Source organism: Falco peregrinus, chromosome 6, assembly GCF_023634155.1.
Source record: "Falco peregrinus isolate bFalPer1 chromosome 6, bFalPer1.pri, whole genome shotgun sequence".
Classification (NCBI taxonomy): Eukaryota; Metazoa; Chordata; class Aves; order Falconiformes; family Falconidae; genus Falco; species Falco peregrinus.
Window position 1 is genome coordinate 50,334,750 of NC_073726.1, and position 17,455 is coordinate 50,352,204.

At 41.2% G+C, this 17,455-nt stretch overlaps 1 long non-coding RNA gene across 2 annotated transcripts in view; it reads right to left on the reverse strand.

Moving 5' to 3' along the window:
- Positions 1-17,455, reverse strand: part of LOC129784797 (uncharacterized) — a 69,424-nt gene that overhangs the window by 40,195 nt on the left and 11,774 nt on the right. The window contains exon 2 of one of the 2 annotated variants that reach the window (XR_008747891.1): positions 14,494-16,305. This is a non-coding gene — a long non-coding RNA (uncharacterized LOC129784797). Of the gene's footprint in view, positions 1-112; positions 16,306-17,455 lie in introns of those variants that run through there. The other variant, XR_008747890.1, reaches the window with a different exon arrangement.

Here is a 17,455-nt window from a genome sequence, read left to right on the forward strand (position 1 = left end):
ATCATAGACTTGTGTTTTCACAGGAGAACGAAATTAATCTTTGCAGAAGGATCTTCTTAAAAGTGTACCAGCCAGAATTTAAGTAGATGTGGAAGAAAAAGAAATTACAATGTCTGTACTAGTTCACTGTTTATTCAAATAAAATAAAATAATATATCACTATTGTTATATTCATGCTTGCAAGAATTCTCTAGCTAAGCAGGTTACATACTTAACTTTGTATTACCAACCACCTTCATGAGATTTTCAATTCTGTGCATTGACTTTGCACTGCATAGTTTGCATAAAGTATTTTCTGTATTTCTTTGATTGTGTTCTTTCTTATTTATGATTCCTGCATGCAAACAAGCTTTTTCAGAGTTCATCAGTTCCAGCTGGCTATTTTCCACTTGATGTCAGTAATTGTTTATTCAGCCATTTATCAAAATTCTTTTCATTTCATCCAATGGATGATGTCACCAAGAAAGAGTTATAATTGCAGGTGGGAGATGAAAAGGAGATCAAAAACCTTTCAAGTAACAAAAATTCTCTATTTATGCAAGTATTCTAAGAAACAAAAAAGGCAATAAGCAACAAGCAGACAACACAGTAGGTTTCCAATGGGAGCAAAATTATGGCTAAACATACTAATCTTCAAAGTTTAACATGGGTTGTCAGCAGTTCTTTCAAAAAAGCATGTTCCTGAAATTGCAACTGTAGAACCATTAGTCAGCTATATATGAATGAATATTTCCCTTTTCCAAATCAGACTTATGGAATATTTTGTCTTCTGTCAGATTATAATATATTTGCATGTAATAGTTCTAATTTAGAATGTTTGAGTTATAAATAGACAGGAAATGTGGCATAAATTAACATTGATATGAAAGACTAATATGTTTTCCTTATAAGCTGTAAACCACTGCCATGTCAAAGGAAAGCTAGACTGCTCTGTACTTGAGGTTTCCCGAGGTAAGAATGCCGTGGTGTTTTAGAGCAGTTACAGTGCTCTGGAATTGCAAGATGTGCTATCCAAATTCCGCTCTGTGGTAACTATTACTGACCTTCAGCCATGGAAAGCAGCTAGTAGGGTGACTTAATTTGGCACCTGTTCTCAGTGTTTCTGAATAGCTGAAGCCAAAAGCAATCCATATTTAGGTGGCCCAGCCTGTTCTCAGCACATACTGTATTTTACGGTGCATTTCCTTAGGAGATTGTAAGGGCGACGCCATACAGGAATTCTTAAGTGTTGCCTTTCACTCCTTCAAATGCCAAATGTGAGGCTGTTTTTACCCATGCCTTTTTTGTGGTAAGAGTGGCATCCATAGGAGACATTCCTCCGGTAGAGTAATTGCCATGCATTTTCCAAAAACACCTCATGGGAATACATATTTCTTGGAAACTGGAAAGGAAGGGAAACTATTAATCAAGTGAAAGAAGGCTTGAAGTGTAAATGCGATGCTATCAGGCATGCACATTGTATGGAATTTTCTTCTCATTTCTTGAGGATAATCACAGGAAGAGTGTGAATGGATTGGCTTACATGTGAAAAGACACATCTCAGCTAAAGGAAAATCAACAGCATTTTAAAGCCCAGGGTTTTGACACAACCCTAGATGTAGGATGAAAGCAATGAAATAAACTGCAGTCTACTCTCACACTAGTTGTGCTGAAATTACTGTTCCACTTTCAATAACAAAGGTAAAACACCTTTTCAGTTTCTGATTCTGGAATTCTGTTACCCTATGTATGCTATTTTTCTTTCACAGACTCTTTAAAAATAATGATTGTGAAAACTTGAAAAGCCTTTTAATTGTCCAGGATTAAAAAATAACTACAAAGAGCTAAACAACTGGGTTGGATTTCAATACTCATTATAAAATAAAATAAAAAAAAAGAAAAAAGTGACATCCCAGAGCTTCAGACAGAAATCCTCCTTGAACAGTCCTTTGCCAAGGTGCATCACATTCTTACATGAGGACACAGTCTACTGTTTTTAATAACTATGACATATAACAGTACATAGAGGATGAAAATACCTTTATTTCTTTTCAGTCTCACAGCTGTATGTAGGGTATAACAATGTGCATAAAAGAAAAGATGAGCAGGATATTCAGAGGAATGAAAGGGGGCAGTTTTGAAGCTTATTTCCCCCCCTCCTGTAGCACTTTTATGCTAGCATGAAATATTCTTGAGCCAGCTGGTTGTTTTGTTCACACTGGTTTTCATTGCCTAATCTAGTGAATTCATTACAGCTCCCTGCCTGAGGGCTCAATTTTCAGCTGCACTGAGCATGACCCATATCAGCTGTGGGAAAAGAGAGGCAAAGGCTCTGCAGGTCCCTCGTACCTCCCCATGTCCTCGGGAAGCCGCGAGGGGACTCAGCTGCCACGCCAGCCCAAGCAGCCATGGCTATGTGATGTTGCCTTGCGTGGGTCTTGGGGGTTACTCTGCTTGCAGGAGCCTACTTGTCCCCACGTGATTTCTGCAACAGGGCATTGCAGGGTAGGAGAAGCTACCATAAAACAATGCTGGCTTTATGTCAGGACAGGACTCTCCCATACCAGGGGTTCCTCAACGTATTCTTCCTGGGAAATGCTGTGGGGCTGATCTTGCAACGTAAAGAGAAATTTCTGGAACCAGGATCCGGAATCAGGCGTGTTGTTTCTGAGGTAACCAGACTCTAATGTCATCGCAACAAATAGTGTAATTTTGTTTCTTGGTTACATACTAGAGATACGGTATTACAGAGAAGCTCTGTGGCAAATGGATTCTATTTGCTTATGTGCTACAAAGGGACAAACAGTTCTCTGTTTTTAAAGCTTTTTGGATGAGATTAGTGGTTGCAGGGACAGAGCTGTGTCCATTCTGTCCTCACTAGGAAGTGGGTGGTTGCCTCCCACACTCACACCACTGCCACATTTGGCAGCAATAACACTCTGGCAGCAATAATTTATCTAAGAGGTCCCAGCACTGTAAAGCAGTCTCACTACTCCCTAAAAAATTTCAGAGTGGAGTAGTTTAGCACTTTACTTCCAGTTCACTGAGCTGTGGTCACTACTCACACACGCACGCATGCACGCACACATGCACGCCCATCTCCTAAGCACTGCAAGGAACCTAAAACTTACAAATCAACAAGGCAGAATGGTCCCAGCCAAGGAAGAAGAACGAGCAAGATGAAAACATCATAAAGACCCCATGCTGGCACAGCACGCTCTGACTCATACTTTCCAGTTATAAATGTCATCCATTAGGTTAAAAAAATAATAATAAAAATCAGTCTCCATTCTGGGTTGCGTTGTTTTTTATTGCTTGCTTTAATAGCTCTGCTCTTCATCAGCTCCAGTGTTCAGCAGCTGATCCCTCTTTCCTTGGCTAAGGACATGTGATAGTTTTGCTGAATAGCTGCAAACATGCTCTCTGCTGGGTACTAATAGCTGGCACATCAGGCTGCTTGGCGAACTGTGGCAGCCAAACAGAAATGCTTTCAACAGACTGATTTCAGTAAAGAAGTGGAGGGTTAGGATTTTTTTTTCCCTCCTTTCCCCACTCTGCTTGGTGCCAGAGTTCTTAAAATAGTTCTCTCAGAGTTTTCTTGTTACCCATTTTGGAGCCCAGATGTAGGAAGCAAGCCAGCACAGCTGGTGGAGCCTAAGTGTCTCACAGATAGGGAAGGCTTACATAGCCTTCGTTTTATCCTTAACTTTTATTCTTCACTTTATTCTTAACTGTTATCGATATTATTGACATTGGAGTGTAAAGAAAAAAATGTCTAGGCTTGTAGAGTTTGAGTCTACCAGCTGAAGTACTTTCGCTCCCTTCCGTCTTCATCCTTAGGCCACTGTACTTTCTTGTCTTCAGTACTTCCCTCATATTTTTCCTCATCAGGAATGTAGATTTAATTAGTTCCTCCATTCTGAGCTCACACTGATACCTGTGCTGAGGTAGTACAAATGATGCACGGTGATGCTGTGATGTGAACTCATTCTCACAGCAGGCTGGATATAAAAATCAGCAGTCTCCTTATATATAGGAGTATATGCTAGATTTCTAGCCTATTTCTAAGGAGAAAAGAATATATAGACTAGTACCAGTCTGCCTGAAAGCAAGCTAAAATTTACACAACAAATTGAAAAGAAATGATATGCCAGTCAGTAGTTTCCTTACAGTCGTCTGGTAAGTACTGGGCTGGCCAGTCTTGGAGACACAGAATTGCTGGAAGCCCATTTGCTTCTGTGATTTTTTTTTTTCCTGTTAGAGATTTGCTATCACCTGAGCACCCTCATGGGATCTTACCTCATGCAACATATGATAACTCCTACCAGCCTTGAGTTACTTATAATTGTATGGTTCCTTCAGTGTGGTTTTTGAAAGCAGCCCAGTCTGGGGTATTACTGTTATAGACCGCAGAACTTCATGTTCCTAGTACATCTGTGGAAGCATTTGGGGGAACAGCAATATGGGTGGAAGTAGCACTGATTCATTCTATCTTCATATGAAAACAGAGGGAACAGTTGGCCTCTCCAAACTGGAATGATACTGATACAGAGATCTGAATATGCAAAAATAGCACAGCAATTTCTAGGAGAAGACTAAACACATCTCAAAGATGTATTGAAAAACAGCACATTCAGGTCCACAGGTAAGCATTTGAAAGGTGCAGACTACAACACTTGGTTACACTAAAGACTAGGTTACACTAAAAGTCATTAGGGTCGGGTATTTAATTCTTGTTTATGCCTTTAAACCTCTGTGGCCTCCAACAGCTTGCTCTAACAGGAAGCGTGTCCCCTACCATAAGCAAACTGCTGATTAAAGCAATTGTGAATGAATGACAGAGGCTTTTGGAGGAGATGAACAATCAAATTCTACATGGATTTAGGGCTTTGACAAAGCATCTCTGGTGAATGTTGAGCTATTAATTTACAGCTTTCCACTGCCCACCATTTCCTACTGCCTCCTCATGACAGAATCAGAATAATTCAGTTTGTGCCCACATGGCCCTGATGGGAACATCGGGACCAGCATCTTAGCTGATGTCACCAGTAAAAGTGGTCTTGTATGAAGATGCAGGTCTGTGAGTGGGAGCTGCTGACACATACATGTTCCTTTCTACCAGCACAGTTACAGGAACAGTAACCTCCAGCAGGCAAACAGCTGAGAAGGTATGTCTTTAAACAGCATCTGCTGTTTACACAGAGAATGCAAGTCTCTGTGCTCTGCACTAATTCACTCAGATGACCGTGTTCAAGCTTCTTCCTACCTCCATGCTCTTCCCTTGTGTCAGCAGCTCACTGCCTGTGTTGGTTCTGAAGTTCACAATAATTATATACAAGCAACACATGACTAGAGTGCTTTAGATGAGGTCAGGCTTCTTTGCACGCAGCCTTTTGCTACCATATCCCTCCTTTGCTAGGTAGGAGGGACAGCCTAACACCCCAAGGCTGGAGTTTGCAGGTACTTGCTGAGATCTGTACCCAACTTCCACTAGCTGTTTGCAGGACCTATACGTTTCTCTCTCCTTCAACAGCTTCTTGGAGGCAGAGGGATTTTTGTTGTATTGCTAAAGTGAGATTTATGTTACCGGCCATTTGGAAGCATCTTACCTAAGCTACTATTTGGTTCTCTGTATTAATTGAAGAGGGTTTAGCGCCTTCACAAGCCAGTTCTCTACATCATAAGGCAGATGTATAAGGTAAGAGCTGGATTTCCATACAGCATTAATAGAGAGGGCCCTGATGACTGTCTGAAATTGTATGCTAAAGCTTGTGTGACAATGTGTAAGGTAAGCCCTATTTTTCTGTAATTCTTCTGTCATGACTGAGCCCACCAGAAAGACACCATGTTGAAGCCTCTATGCACTTTCTTTCCTGATGATTTTTTACAAAGATCCTCATTAGCTCAGTTATACATGAAGCTACTCATAAGAAAAAAAGATCTTGAAATAGATAACAGATGCACTTGTTTTACATCTTGTGATGAATGAACACAAAATCCCATCTTCATTATAGCCAGCCCACACAGTCACATTTTTTATTGCTCATATGTAATGATCAACAATCATTTGGGACAAATATATATAAAAAAACAACACCCAAACCCAAACAAAAAACCTCTAGTGAGAATTTTAACACAATCTCGTAAAATAAAATAAAATAAAATAAAATAATTGAAAAAAATGAAATTATTTACAATGTTTGAAACACCTAGGACAAGCACCCTGGCCTGGCCCTAACTTATTGCCAATTTCAATCCTTCTGATGTTCTCAGAAAGACCTCTGGTATTTTCATCTTTAAGTCTCTATTATCCCCTCCTATACCTGCTCTGAATGCCACACATCATCCTTAATGATGTAATTTTTCCTTTCACAATATTTTTAACTAGAACTGGTCTGTTCTTCACCCATGAAATTTAGCTTCCAGTTCATTCCTAATTTTGTGTACAAACCATATGATAGCCCTCGGGCTCATGTAATATTATTTCCATTCTGTCTGCTCAGATGTGCTCATTTTTTATGGCAAATATTTCTCTTCCTCTTGGCAAATTACCTTTACATATTTATCATTGTCCTGTCAATGCTTCTGTGTCATGATCCTTCTTTTTCTTAAAATAGGGCATCCTGTACAAATACAATTACCTGAGCCTTGAACCTCCTATGCTGCCTGCATTTCACTTGCCCCAGTGTTTGCAAGTAAACAGATTTAGGACACATCTACACACATAGGTACAGACAGTTACATATCCATTCTGCCTGAACTCCAATCTGGCTGAATTCCATGTAGTTCAAACCATTTTGTCCTGCTAAAATTAAAATTTTTATTGCATCTTAGACTCTGGAGTCGAGTGACAGTGCAACTATCTGGACCCATTCATCTGATCACATTATGTGCATGCCCAAAGCCAGAAATGAACTGTGGATTATGCAGAAGCATTCACAAATACTTTCTATATGATACTTGCCTACTCAGAGCATTTCTCAAGTTTTATAGGAAACTTTTCTGGTCCTCTGTCTTATTTTGCAAGTGATGAAGTCACCTAAAGTGCATTCTTCCTCTGTGAGGAAGTTTAAGGCCTTGTGAGGCTTGAGCTGAGCGATCTCTGTCTAATTGCAGCATTTCATTTTCTTGCAGACGTAATTTACAACTAATGCAGGTGATTCACAGCCAGGTGATGGAAAAGATGATTTCACACAGTTTTGCTCAGTCCCACAAAGAACTGCAATAAAAGACTGATAAGTACTTCTTAGTATTTTTTTAATAAGATAAACTGGCAAAACTGGTTCAACAACACTGTTGGCTCCCCAGAATGTTAAAAGTTATCTAAGTGTAAAAATAATGCACTATAATAAAGATTTTCTCTTCCTTTTTCTCCCCCCCTTCTCTTTTTCTAGTTCAATATTCTTGCAACTTCTTTACCTTGAAATACATTTTAAATTAAAAGTTGCTGAGACTTGTCAAGTCAAGCTTACCAGATGTTAATGTCACATTTTGATAATAAGAGACATAGGCATTTCAGCTTTTGTCTTTTCTAGAGATAGCATTGCACAGCACAGGCAGATTCTTAAGTTAACAAGCTAAAAGAGACCTATTTCAGTTTCACTGGGTAAAAGCAATACTTTAAATGCTACATGGAAATGAAGAAATGATGATGATGCCAATCACAGAGCACCGAGGTAAAGTTCTCTGCTGCTCAGTAAGAGGCCAGCTATATGCTGCACTAACACATTTCCCAGAAAGCCTTGGCAGATAGTTCCCATGCAGCATATTATGTCAGATTAATTTAAAGGTAGAAAACGCATGGATAACTATTACAAGATCTGCATCCAATGGTGTAGTAAGAGACACAAGATTCCAGAGAACACTAAAGAGAAAAATGGTCTGAAGATGAAGCACTTGGCTGCAATGGCTACTTACTTAATTAGCAATATCCCTGATCTAATAAATCATCATACTATGAATCATCTTGCCCCAGTTCATTCAACAGAGGTGGCAATTACACAATCAGTGGACGTTTGTGCCTTTTTTCCCCTATCTACTAATATCTGTGGGGGTTGTTGTTGGTTCGGTGAGTTTTTCTCTTCTGGCCTGGGCAACCACAGTTACAGCAACAAGCTCTTAGTCAAATCCTTGTCTTACATGGATTAGAATAGAGGATCTTCTTGGCTCCCAGACAGTTGCATTGTTTTCATCTAATAAAAAACATCAGTGGAAAAATTCACCACTACACAAAAAGCAAATAACTTGAAGCACTTTAACGATTGTGTATTAGTGCTGGCATGTTTCAAAAATAACTGCTGAACATTGCTAAGAGGACTGCAGGACTATATAATTATTTATGACAGGCTTTCAGCTATTTTTCCTTCTACTAAATGGTTGGTGTTAGTTGAAGGCCAAAAGAATACTGTGAAAATGAAGGAAGGTAAGCAGTGGGATACTTTTTACAAGGCAGCTGTCCTCCATCTTCACTCACCCATGTGCACCCATACTAAGCATCTCCTGGGAGGACAGCTATTCAAAGGTGTCTGGACTTCAGTTTTCATAATCTGAAATCCACAGCTGTAAATAGAAAGAATGAAGAACCATGAATAGAAATTAGTAGGAAACCATTTACTCCCGTTCCAGGAGTATGTTCAAGTTGAGAAACAGTTTTCCATTCCATATTGGGATGAATTTGAGACCTTTCAATTTCTACAAGAAAAAAGAGCAAGTGAAAGCTTTAGCTCCTCTCCTTGTCCTGCTGCTCCCCTTCATGTCCTCCAAAAGAGCCAAGCAATTAGGGTGCCAGTCTCCAGGGAAAAGAAATTGGATCTGAAGTCCAGTTCCACTAGCTTGAGGCATTCACATGCCTGTTCTCAGTACCTGACAATTTCAGAAGAATGTCCAACCTGCACACCAATTCGGAGGTCAGGTACAAATCATTCTTCATACTTAAAACAGCCCACCACAGAGCTCAGATGCTTTTCCAAGCATCACTTCTCTGAAGCTGACATATCCCCACTAAATCTCTATTAGCACACATTGATTCAGCGTCGGTACTCACGCCCAGCCTGTCTCTGCCGCAGGGTTGAGCAGAACTTGCTGTTTGTTTGACCACCCGCTGCCACTAACAGGACCCTGGTTCACTCCCAACACACAGAGCGCACAAATAAAAAATGGAAGTGAGAGTGTAAAGGGAGGTCTGCCTATCCCACAGAAACGCATATCATGCCTCTGTTGCAGCATTTCTTCAAGAAAACTGAGTCAAAGATGGTCAGTTTCTAAAGTATGCCTAGGAAACACATTCTTACATTAACAATGTCATTACTAAGGTACATCCCTGAGTAACTAACAGTAGTGTTTGTTTGGCTTTTTTCTCTCTAAATATCAACATTGCTTTTGGCTTGTATGTTACTATGCTTGTTGAATTTCAATGGACTACCTGCATGTCTAAAATTCAGCATCTCCATAAGTATTTGTAACACTCTGGCCATTGTTTGTCATGCCTTATTCATGCTGGAATATCAGCAAATATATAGAAAATAAAGTTTTTAATAATATGCTAGTCCTCGTATTCCATGACTGGAAGAAAAAAATTTCCAATGTGTAACATATACAGCAGAATTATTTTTTTTCCTCCCTTTGTGGGGGGTTGCTGCTTTACCTAAACTAAGCAGTCCAATTTCTTTTCAAATATAGGGCTGTTTGTGAATGATGGAGTTGAAATCTGGTCAGTATTATCACACATTACAATGAATGATACCAATAATAATACAAATTTTTTTAGAAGCATTTGAAAAATGATCACCTTACATAATAATTAACAATCTGTCACCTGATGGGTCTTTTTGGGCACCAAGTCATTAACGCCAACCGTTAACAGCTGCTGCCACCCTGAATGTCAGGAAAGGAGAATGCTGGAATAAAATTCCATCCCATATTTTTAGTTTCCCAGACTGAACCTAGGAACGTAAACACCTCTGACCTTGGTTCATCTGGATCTTCACTTTACAACTGGACTCACCATAAGAATCTAAAAAAAAAATACCTCAAAGGTTCACAATACCACAGTATCAGCTGCGTCTGAACATATTTGGGTGTTGCTGGGGGAAAACAAACTATTGCAATGCTCAGTAAAACAAGCTGTGAACACAAGTAGGTGAATCATCACTTTATCCCTGCTGCATTTCAGATCAAGGGTCTGAAACGTCGTAACCCAGTTAGTAGAGATAACTGCATGAATCTGAATTCATAAACTATTTTGCTCTGATGCGAAAAGCATGTATGGAACTGACGTAAAATGGAACATTTACAATGCCTGCAAAATGAGACAAAATATAACGGTTGCCTTTCTTCCACACCTTGCAGATGGAAAAGAAACAGGGCAAATCCACTGAGTGAAGTTCAGGGCCTCAGAAAGATTTCAGGTGCCCAGATGCAAATCCTCACCAAGTAGCATTTGTAAATATGCTTTTGTGCCTAATTCCTACTGGCTTTTAACAGAGTGCCTTTACAAATCTGTTCTGTGAGCTACAATTTCATATTTTGCTGCAAGCAGAGCCTGCTCTCAGGAAGTATTTTGTAGGCCATGTTGCCTGTTGTTACGTTTGCTCTAAGGTGTGTTTGGAGAAGGCTGGGAGTGGGAGGAATGTCTTGCAAATGTGAAGGTCCTGCTTGCAGCTGCAATGAGTTTTTCCTCTGGGAGTATAAGGTCAGAAATAACTAACCCAATCTCCTTCTATGACAAGGTGACCCACTCAGTGGATGAGGAAAAGGCTGTGGATGTTGTCTACCTGGGTCTTAGTAAAGCCTTTGACACCACCTCCCACAGCATTCTCCTGGAGGAACTGGCTGCTTCTGGCTTGGATGGGTGTACTCTTCACTGGGTAGAAACTGGCTGTGGCTAAGCCCAAAAAGTCACAATAAATGGAGTTAAATCCAGCTGGTGACTGCTCACAAGTGGTGTTACCCGGGCTCAGTATTGGGGCCAGTCCTGTTTAATATCTTTATTGATGATCTGGACAAGGGGACTGAGTGTACCCTTAGTAAGTTTGCAGACAACAGCAAGTTGGGCAGGTGTGTTGATCTGCTTGAAGGAAGAAGGCTCTGCAGAGGGATGGTGACAGGCTGGACTGATGGGCCAAGGCCAATTTTATTAGGTTCAACAAGGAAAAGTGCTGGTTCCTGCTCTTGGGTCACAACAACTTCATGCAATGCTACAGGCTTGGGGCAGAGTGGCTGGGAAGCTGCCTGGTGGGCAAGGACCTGGGGGTGCTGGCTGACAGCTGGCCGAACATGAGCCAGCAGTGGCCCAAGAAGGCCAGTATCATGCTGGCTTGTATCCAAAATAGCGAGGCCAGCAGGACAAGGGAACTGTGATTGCCCCCCTGTACTGGGCACTGGTGAGGCCACCCCTTGAATACTGTGTTCTGTTTTGAGCCCCTCACTACAAGAAAGACATTGAGGTGCTGGAGCGTGTCCAGAGACAGGCAACGAAGCTGGTGAAGTGTCTAGAGAACAAGTCTTATGAGGAGCATTTGAGGGAACTGGGGTTGTTTAGTCTGGAGAGGAGGAAGCTGAGGGGGCACTCTCTTACCCTACCACTCCCTGAAAGGAGGTTGTAATGAGGTGAGTGTTGGTCTCTTTTCCTGGGTAATAAGTGATAGGACAAAAGGAAATGGCCTTAAATTGTGTCAGCATATTAGGAACAATTTCTTCACTGAAAGGGTTGTCAAGCATTGGAACAGGCTGCCCAGGGAAGTGGTTGAGTCACCAGCCCTGGAGGTATTTAAAAGACGTGTAGATGCAGTGCTTAGGGACACAGTTTGGTGATGAACTTGGCAGTGCTGGGTTAACAGGTGGATTCAATGATCTTAATGGTCTTTTCCAACCTAAATCATTCTATGATTCTATTATCCTGTGAAACAGTGCATGTCCATTGTCTATTTCATACAGTGAGTGAGTGGTTTATCCCTGGCAGTTGCCAGGGAGCCAGAAAGAGTCCTGAGCATGTACGTGAAGTTCTTGGTGTCTTCTAGCATGTGGATGATAGGAGTGGGCATTTTTTGACTGTTGGATCCCCCTGTGGCTGCAATAGCTGTGTAAGGCATGGTGACCAAGGCTATGTCTGCCACTAAGAAAAAAAAAATGCTTGAAACTCTTTCTCGTCATATAAATTAAAACGCAGATATGTGTAGTCATAACAGCAATCTGGAATGGACACACTGCCAAAAACCTTAGCAGTCCCTTGAGACTTGCACAGATGTCCACAGTGAACAAGAACAGTTGTTATTGAGGTTAGAGCTTTGCTGGGCCATGGCTGTATCTGGTCAGACCAGAAGGTGAAGCAGAAATGCACAAAGGAACATTATCCTGCTGTGCCTTCAAAAAGATCTGTGCTACAGAGGACTGTGCCCAGCAAAGACATCACTGGTGAGAGTCTCTAAGAATGGAGAGCTTCCAGCCTTACTCCTGGAGTCTGTCACATTAGGACAATAAGTAGAAGAGATGTCAGAGTACATGACCATTCAAGTGGTCCCCTGAGTCACGTAATCCCAAGATGCCTCAGGTTTTACATCAAGTTCCCAGACCTTTTATGGTCATAGCACAGTGACACTTGGTAAAGTAGTAATTACAGGCTGAAACTGAAAACTGTCAGTCATCAGTCATGTTGAGGAAATCTGTGTTAATGCCTCAGCTAGTTTTTGTTCCAGAAAAGGTGTAGAGGAACAGCCACTGCCCTATGCTGTCACTGAGCTGACTAGTACATTTCCATATTGTCCTTTACTCCCTAGAGTAGGGACAAAGGGTGTAATAATTCAACTCAGGTCAAATCAGACTGACACCGACTTCTCTAGGTGCCCTTTTGTGGTGACTCTGAGTGTGTAAGTACCTGTTCTGTCACCTCTTATGTCCCTGCCCAGTGACAGAGCAAGGCAAGAAGTGGTTACTGTTGGCGGGCATTCGGCACCGCAGAGGATGGAAAAGCAGTGAGGGCTGTGCTTGTTTCTCTCTGCCCCTAGCTGGTCAGCTGGGTACACAGATAACGGTCTGAATTTCCTAAAAAGGGATCTCAACCAGCACTGTTTGCATGTGGGAGCACTTAGGGAAGAACCCCTCCCAGATCCTTCCCTGGGACAATAGATCTATGTACTATTCCCCATCTCTGCCTTTGCCTAACTTCCATAATAGTCTAGTGTGATTAATCAGTATTGCTCCTGCAGCCAAAGAGAAAGGGAGGGGGGCATTATACAATGTTTCCAAACAATACCAAATATTGCATTAAGACTGCAGACTTTAGATTCCATTCTTGGGAAGTATCTTTGTTTTAAGAACAACAGCCTAACTTTTTTGTTTGTTTGTTTTAAATGAGTTTGATTAAAGTAGAATCTGGAGTTTATTTGGATTTTTCTCCAAGGTACAGCAGCTGCGTAAAAGAATATTTCACCATAGAGAACAGGCTGATTCACTGGATTTCTCCTGAGTACAGATTGTTGTCCTCTCCCACACAGTATTCATAAATTAGGAAGGAAACTTGAAAAGCACCACAATATATGTTTTTGATTGTTCCGGGCTTACAGTTAATTGTTAGACCTCAAATATCCAGCCTTTATCTAAAAAAGAAATAGTTAATAAAAGCTTAAAAATGAGGAAAACATTACACTCTTAGATAGTCTCAAAGTAACTGTGGAGCCATGGCACAATTTAAACAGGAGCTGTTGTGAGTTCAGTATCAGAGGCTCACCTTCCCATTGTAAGGCCTGAGGACACTGAGGTCTAGGGATGTGCTCCTCAGCTCTTACACAAAGGACTGTGTTGCACCCCCACGTTCAAATGGACTAATCTCTGACCTGCTTTAAATCACCACACCAACTTTGCTCAATGAATAGTTTAAATGTCTATGAAACTGAAAACAAAGCCACACACAAAACCGTCCAGCCTCCTGGTTGTAATTACCAAACTATGAGAGCAGGAAGGAGCAGCAGAAGGCTAGGCACCCATACCAGTAGTAGTGCTTGTTTTTCCCCTCCTAACCATTGCTTTTTCTATACAATGTATATTTAGTGCAGGAAACCAGCTATTAAAACTTGCCTGGAACAAGATTTGGTTCCATGTTTCAGATCACAAGTGAAATGTCAGAAGTAATTCATCTGGGAGGTAGCAGGATCCCTTTAGGGTGGTTCATCCCTCAGAATAATAAATAAATAAACCCCGGCACTTTTTGGTTTTTTTATCTACAGATAACATGAGAAGGTTACCAGAAGGTTGCCACCACAGACACAAAGTGCATTCTTTCCTGGTTTCTCTAGTAAATTGCAATATTTCACACCGTGATTCTGTCAACAGCAATTTTGAATAATTCCTTGGAACTCTCAGACATTCAAACCTATCTGTCCCCTACAGAAAAATAAAGATAGCTGAAGCAAAACATAAGTTCACAGCAAAATGCAACTCTATTAGTCACATATAGGAAGGTGGTCTGCACTTGAGTGATCTGCAGGCTCTTAACATTCAATTCTGGTGAGATTTCCTTACAAGGGAACAGTTGAAATGTCATTAACTTTTCCAATTGTAACGGCGCACATGTCAGAGCAGGGACTGAAATACTATTGGCCAGCAAATACTGAGTCGACTTCACAAACATCTTTGAAATCATGTCAGTTGAGATGGAATTCCTGAACTGTTTAACAATGAACATGGTTCAAGGCCCCATCCCATGGAACTGCAAAGATCCCAATGACCACATCCTCAGCAGCAACAGGGTCTAAATATTTTTAAAAGTCATGACAGCATAATCTGAGAGAGGAACTCATAGCAAGGAAAAGTTACTTCCTGTTCAGCTCTGCATCTGCCATGAGCTGGGGACACATGGGCAGTACAGTTTCTTTCTAGACAGTAAAAGAAACAGAGATTTGGTATTACTGGGTTCAATCTCAGCAGACAGACAGGAACATGCACCACTATTGGCTAACTTTCTTCTCCTTCCTTCCTGCCAAACTGACAGTTCTTCCAGCCCAGCTCCACACTCTTTTCTTTAATTCTCCTCCTCTACATACTTGACCCAGGGAAATTTTCCTCCTGTATCCTATGTAGGAGGAGTGGCAGCGAGAGGAGCATTGGAAAGACGGTGTCTTTGCAGTTTTCATGGCAGGGAAGCAACTGCAGGGAAAGTTGTTTCAAGGAAGGGTTTTTGCTTGCTGCTGTGTGAGAGCCGCTTCTTGAGTTTGGGAGCTGATGGACAACAGTCAATATAGGCAATAACCAAAGGGCACCAATGCCAAATCCTAACAAGTCTTTGCTGAAATCAGCTGTTGACCACATGCTCTTGATGAAGTAATACCTTACTACACAGTTGCATTCCAGGTGATGTTCAATATGCTTTATCTCTTTCTCTTTTACAGAATAATAGAATAGCCCAGGTTGGAAGTGACCTTGAAAGATCATGTGGTCCAGTCTTTCATGGGAAAGGGAGCCTAGATGAGGTTACGTAGCACCCTGTCCAGCTGAGTCTTGAAAATCTCCAACAAGAGCTCTACCTCATCCCTGGGGAGATTGTTCCAATGATAAGCTGCTCTCACTGTAAAAAATTTCTTTTTTATATGGAGGTGAAATTTGTCTCCTTGAAAGTTATGTCTGTTGCCCCTTGTCTTCTCCATATGGCTGCTTGTGAAGAGAGAGCCTCTGTCCTCTTTGTAGATGCCTTTTAAGTACTGAAATACCATGATGGGTCTCCCCTGTACTTTTCCTTCTCCATGCAGAAAAGACCTAACTCCTTCAGTCTTTCCATATAGGGCAGGTTCTCCAGCCCTTTGACCAACTTCGTGGCCCTCCTTTGGCCCCTATCCAGTCTGTCCACATCTTTTTTGAATTGTGGGGACCATAGCTTTGCACAGCACTCTAGGTGTGGCCTGACAAGCGCTAAGTAGAGTGGGATGATCACGTCTCTGTCCCTGCTAGTAAAGCACCTTCAGATGCAGCCCAGGATCCGATTTGCCTTCAGTGCTGCAGCAGTGCACTGCTGACTCCTGTTCAGCTAGCTGCCCAAAAGGACTCTGAGATTCCTTTCAACAAGGCTCCTTTCCCATCACGTAGATCCTAGCCTGTACTGGGTTTTTTAGTTATTTCAACCCAGGTGCAGGACTTTGCGCTTCTCTTTCTTTAACTTCCTACAGTTCTTGCTAGCCCACTCTTCCAGCCTGTCCAGGTTGCTCTGGAGAAGGCTGCAGGAAACAGTGTTGAATGCTTTGCTGAAGTCCAGTCTTTATTGTACCTCTGCCCTAGTCAGCACTCAAAGCTTACAGCATCCCAGAAACAATGCAGCTCTTCAACATTCTTCATCTTTCTGTCCTACATGGGGAAAAAAACAGAGGCAACTGTAAAGACTGGTGCTTTCTCACCTAACTTGAGCTTTAAAGTTGAGCACCGAATCAACTTAGGTATATTTTATTTAATTATTGGTGTAATTCTAACTTTAAGTCAATAGTGAATGAAATTTGACCTCAAGGCAAGTATTTTTAACTATTTTTTGCACAGCTGTTTGGAAAATCTTTTAGAAAATAACCTCCTTGTTCCATGATATATTCTGAGTGCAGATATCTCTCTTGCTCTTCACTCTGGTTTTCACACTAAAGTTGGTATTTTGGCCTTATGTGTGCAATCAGTCCCCAGCCTCTCTGATCATAGAATAAATTAGGTTGGAAAGGACATCTGGTTCACAACCAATCCAACCCCTGCTTGAAGCAGTCCAGTTAAACCAGGTTGTTCAGAGACCTGCTGAGTTTTGAATATTCCCATAGATAGGGATTCTCTGGGTTGCTTCTTCAAATATATTACTATGCTCACAGTGAAAAAGTTTTTCCTTGTATGGAATTCATGGTCAAATATGCATACTGCAGCAGGTGAACTTCTGTTTTCAAGCCTGATTTTCACTTATATTTTAGTTTTTCCCTTTGTTGCACAAAAAGTTTGCCTGGCAAAACTGATAAAGGAAAAGATCTTACAGCTCACTAGCATCTACTCCATTGAAGCAGCCATTTCAATACTTGTGTGTGCTTTTCCCAATCCAATATAATGAGATTCTGCAACAGGCTTCAGCAGTATTTCTGTCCTGTGAAGTCAAACCAGCTACTACTTGTTATTATGGAAAGAAATGACTCTTTTAATATTTAAGCATCCACACATTCACACAGATATTAGCAACATGATCTAGTTTATTGGAATTAGTCCAGGATAGCCTATTCAAAACGTACATCTGTGACAGCCACAGAGTAAGCTGAGTACATTTTTTTTCTTTTGCAAAGCAAAATGAATGAGTGAGTTTTCATTTCTTATTTCCATGGGTTATGCTAAAGAACAGTATCATGCAATCAGTCTGCACAGAGCTGAGGTATTTAGGTTTCTTGCTCTCTAGCCATCTTAGTACCTCAAACCTCAAGCTCTGTTCCAATCTCCTCAGTCTTTTTCTTTCATTAGATGTGGAACATAACCACAGAGCACC